The following is a 5,456-nucleotide window of genomic DNA, read 5'->3' as shown; positions in this document are numbered from 1 at the left end:
CCAAAAAAAAAAAAAAAAAAGAAGAAGAAGGAGGAGGAGGAGGAGGAGGAGGAGGAGGAACTGAAAAGTAAGTGATAATAACAAATAATAATAATAATTTAATAAATGATTAAGTTGACTAATAGAGTGATGTACAAGTGTGTTGTCATTTCCAGCATGGGCATGATAGGAAATATATAACTTCACCTCTCGAACGAGGACTTCAAAGGAGGTAAAATTCTATCCTAAATTAGCATTGATGCAATTGGATGAAATAAAAAAATCAAAACAATAATAATAATAATATATATAATACATATATAATTTGTCCTATAAAGACAAAACCACTTATTTCTTATTAGATGCTTATTGTGTGTGTGTGTGTGTGTGTATATATATATATATATATATATATATATATATAAAGTACACATTTCAAGTATTTACAATGAAACATAATTTTGATTTAAAAATATCATCACCAGTATTTCCCATTTTGTCTTTTTACCTGTTGGATATAATGACTCTATAATACCGAATCAATCTTTACATGGTGATTTCATCCATCCCTGTTTCTGAATGTATATACTTTTTAAAATTGTTGTAGTAAAAAATGCTATTTATTTATTGAAGGATAAAAAAGTAAATAAAATCCCTATAAATTTTAATATTTCTTTGACTAAAAGATTTGTTTTCTACAATATTTGTCCTAGTGAAGTGCCTTACAATTTTTGTCTAGATTTTCTTAAAGATGAAATTGTTAATTTCAGAATACCTAGTCTTAGTACAACATACAATTTTAAATATGAGAAGACTTGGCCTACAGGAATTGCCTATGTTTTTTCTCTTTTTTTTTTTCTGCTATGTAATCACTGTCAAGTTTATATATCAGCAACCTCTGAGATAAAAAGGTAAAGACCTGGATAATAATAATAATAATAATTTTATGTAGATATTTGTTTTCAGAGTTTTTAACTCAAGGGACCTAAAGGCATATATAAAGAAGAAGATATAGTTTTTGAGTTTTTAAACATTTAATAATGAGATTATCATGGTCAAGTTAACAATATCTTTAATTGAAATTTTCTAATAACTTAAATCAAATACCTTCCATAAGTACTCAGTTAAGTAAATAGGTCAGTCAGAGCTCTGATTCCTAAATGCATTAAATGCCAAAGGCTAAGTGTAGCTAAGACTACTGTTTGTCTACTATATTTATCAAACATTTTGATAGCTGTGAAATGTTGGTTCTCTCCTATTTTCCAGTACTGACACTGAAATGAGGCAGAAATCTTTTACTCATATATTCCCCAGACAAATGATAATAATGTTACATAGAAAAATAAAGATAAAGGAAAAACGTGAAAATTTTTAGTAATCATGTTATTTTACTGCTGTTTTCAAGTTCCACAGCTCTTTGTCAGAATTTTATTCATAGATTTTTATACATCAATATAGTATCTTTTTAATTAAATATGAGAACCTATGTAACTCCAACCCCTTAATTTGTTCCCAGCCCTACTATTATTGTATGTCTAAAGAGACTTAATATTACTTATAAACAAAGGATTTTGCTATTGTTGGTGGCAAAGCTCTTTTTGAGGACAGAAGCGTCTGCATTGTGAACTGACTTTATATGTTTTTAATCTAAGTATCCATTTGGCTGTGGTGCAACACTACCAGTCAGGGATATATATATATATATAGGTCACAGCAACTCTGATCTCTAACAGGACATCTAGACCAAAGTTTATTAAAGTTCTCTTGTACTTTTAATGAAAATTTAGAAATAACTATTATGAAAATGATCTAGAAAAATGAGGCAGATGCATACCATGGAATGTCATGCAGGAGCTTGACAGAATAGATGTGTGCTGAGCACCTAGGATAGCTTCCTGTGGTCTCTGCCTTCTACATACTTTCCTGTGTAATTCTTTCCTCTTGAGTATTGAGTGGACCCAGGGAATCAATTCTAATGAATAAAGAATAGCAGCAGGGATGACATAATAAGCTACAAAATAATTGTAACTACTGTTTTTTGTCTGTCCTGTCTGTCTCCTTCTCTCTCCTCTCTCTGTTTCTCAGAAGAAATTGACATTTTGTGACTAGCCACATAGAAAAGTCCAAGAAGTAAGGAACTGATATTTCTCCAGCATACAATGAGTACTTGAGAAGTATCAACAGCATTACCTGTGAGTTTAGAAATGGATCTTCTGAAGCTTGCTGAGAGCCATAAGTGAGCTTCAGGATGGCATTACGTCCAGTCCAGCTATAAAATGACTGTGACCTTGGACAATGCCCTGACTACAGCCTTGTGAAATACCCTCAGTGAAAAGGGCCCATCAAGGCACACCTTCATTCTTCATTCACAGAAATGTAAAATACATGTTTGAAGTTTTGGGGTGACTTGTTATATGTATAGATATATTACACTGATGCATAGAAATGTTCATAGATATGAGTTCATGTTCCTCTACATGCCCCTGCCTACACGCACAGGTTCGCTGTAACCGACATTGAAGGAAATGGCTTTCTTTGCTTGTGAGGTTAACCTTAGTATATTTTGACAACTAGTTCATCATTGTCCATGTCGCAATCAAGAAAAAACTGAAATATTTCTTAAAATTTAAAACAAGAAAGTTATCATAGAAATCTAAGAGAGTTGGGGTTGAGCGGACTATTTATATTCATTGCACAAGTGTCTGAGGAACATAAATGTGTTCCTTGTATCATTTTCTTAATACAGATGGATTAAAAAGTATGGTTCTCAATCTACTACTAAGGACTTTATAACCAAGCAGAGACAGAATCAAAAACTACCATTGAACCGCAGAACAAAGGCAATATTAAATAGAAGTACAAACAGTGCACTCCTTAGATACCAAGAAGACAGTGATGGTTTCTGAATGCCCTAATCAAGTGGATAGTAGTTAAAAAGGTATTTTATATTAGACAAATGTAAAATTAAACCACTAAGACAAGAAATCCATAGAAAGGGAAATAAATGTGGTTTTGATGAAACTGGGGTTGAACTATTAAGAACTGTGTGATGCAGCTGGAGTTTTAAGGATCTTGCATTTCTCCTACATGCTGAGTCCATTTTACTGGTCCTCAAAGAGCAAAGCGGGGAGAAAGCAATATAGAAATAGTAAAGGCTAGACATGTTTTTAGGTCTTCATCTTATAAGTGCAATGAAAGAATTTATTACATGCTTGAGAAGATTCTTCTAAAGATTTTTACATTTATAATTAAGAAAAACTTCATTATTGTAACTGGAAGAGTTGCCAGAAATGTCATTCTGGTGTGTGTGTGTGTGTGTGTGTGTGTGTGTGTGCGTGCATGGGTGCATCTAAATTTGTGGTCAGATAGGATATTTGAGGACAGGAAATGAAAATCAACAAGTGGAGGGACCTTATTTTTATATCTAACACATTTACATATTAATTAAGAACAAAAGCAAGCAAAACAAAAACATGCAAAGACACTACTAATTTTGAACTGGCTTGATATTGTTTATTTATATTAATGTGTCTCTTTTCCTAGAGGATATTTTGATGAAAATTTAAATAATATCAATGAAATTAAAACAAAATAAATGCTTAACCAATAGCATATTTGAATTTTATTGCTTGAGAAAGATAATTCCATTAATGTAAGCATTTGCTAAAAAATTTTAAAACATTAACTACTTTTCAGAGGACAAAAATATTGTCAAGGATGCATAGTAAATACTCACTGTTTAAACACACCAGAACATTTATTTAGTTAAAGTGGTGACTTTGAGCCACTTCAGAAACATTAGAGATTATTGACCAGGGCAACTAATGTGGTGGGTAAAGATGCCTTGAGTTGGCAAGCCGAGAAGATAAGTCAATCAATAATGATTCAAGCAAGGTGCCAGCAAATTTGAAGAGTTACTTTGGTCCAGTCAGGTGTTACTAGAATCCATCAAAAACTAATCCAATGAAACCAGCTGAAAGTGCTACTAAAACTAGGTGGTCTTTTAAGTAAAGCACCTGCATTTACTGACAAATCTGTCATGCGAATCCACCTAGATTTAAAGGATCACCACCCCTTTCAAGCAGATAAAGATCACTAAACAACTGGTGAGTGACAATTATGCATTTTAAGAACACAACCCCAAGCCAGTCTGTCTTCAACTAAGATATAAGGAATTTTGGTAGTTAGCAGACGTGTTTTCTGATTAAGCAATTCACCTTTGTTAAATTCTCTCAATAATTACTTCATTTGACTATAGTGGCAAATTTTTGATACTGTGAAAAAGTGAAGATTGATAAATAAAGAAGTAAAGTAATGGATTAATTCCAGTATCATCACCAATTATCAACTATATGCTTTGTAGAAAAAACTGAATAATGAACATATTAAACATGTGTCTTTATAATAATAAGGTTAATTAAACAATTACCTGTTATTTATTGAACATGTTGGGGAAATATATGTCAACATGAAAAAATACATAAATAAACAAAATAGATAAATGTACGACGTACAGAAGTTTAATTAACCTGTCACATATATTACCCAGAGAATAAAGTTTTCTAACATTTGAGTTATACCAGTTAATGTTATTATAAAGTATGTCTCTGTTTTCAAAATGCTCATTTTTATTATTTAGGATATGACTCTTCAGCAAATAAACTTGAATTTGTCAATTTGTCAACATGTTGTATAAAACTTTTATTATTATATAAGTCATTGAACCAAATTTCTGTTCCTGTGAAATGTATTGTTTTGATATAGTAATCTTTAATAGGCTATTTTATAACAAAATCTGTTGACAATCTGTGACAAATGTAGTCCTCTATTGGGTATTTTTATTATCTATTTTCTTCTCTTTTGCCTATAAGTCCAATGTAGGTTGCACTTAACATCTAACCCTTCAACCTTATCTTTTGCAGTTGCTTTAAAGTAATGTGGTAATTTACTATTCATCAGAGAATGCCAACCAAATCCAAAATGAGATATTACCTCTCAGTAGTTAGAATGGCTGTCCTCAAAAAGACAGAAAAATAACTAATACTGGGGAGGATGCGGAGAAAGGGAAACTTTCATACACTTTTGATGGGGATATACAGACACAGTACCGAGACTCCTTCAAAAAGTACAAATAGAACTTCCGTTTGATGTAGTAATTGCAGTACTGAGTGTAAAATGGTCATATCAAAGAGATACCTGTACTCCCATGTTTACTGCAGCACTATTAACAATTGACAAGATAAGGACTCATCAAGGTGTACATAGGTGGATGAATGAATAGAGACAATGTGATACATATGTGTGCCAGAATATTAATTAGCTATAATAGAGAGTGAAATCCTGTTATTACCAGAAAAATTGATGAAGCTGGATTTTATTATGTTAAGTGAAACAAGCCAGATACAGAAAGACATATATCACATGTTCTCCTTCATTTTTGAAAACTAAAAAGTCAATTTCATAAAAAGGAGGAGTGA

The sequence above is a fragment of the Marmota marmota genome, unplaced genomic scaffold (assembly GCF_001458135.2).
Source record: "Marmota marmota marmota unplaced genomic scaffold, marMar, whole genome shotgun sequence".
NCBI lineage: Eukaryota > Metazoa > Chordata > Mammalia > Rodentia > Sciuridae > Marmota > Marmota marmota.
The sequence above is the reverse complement of the archived record's forward strand: the minus strand, read 5'-3'. Positions refer to the sequence as shown.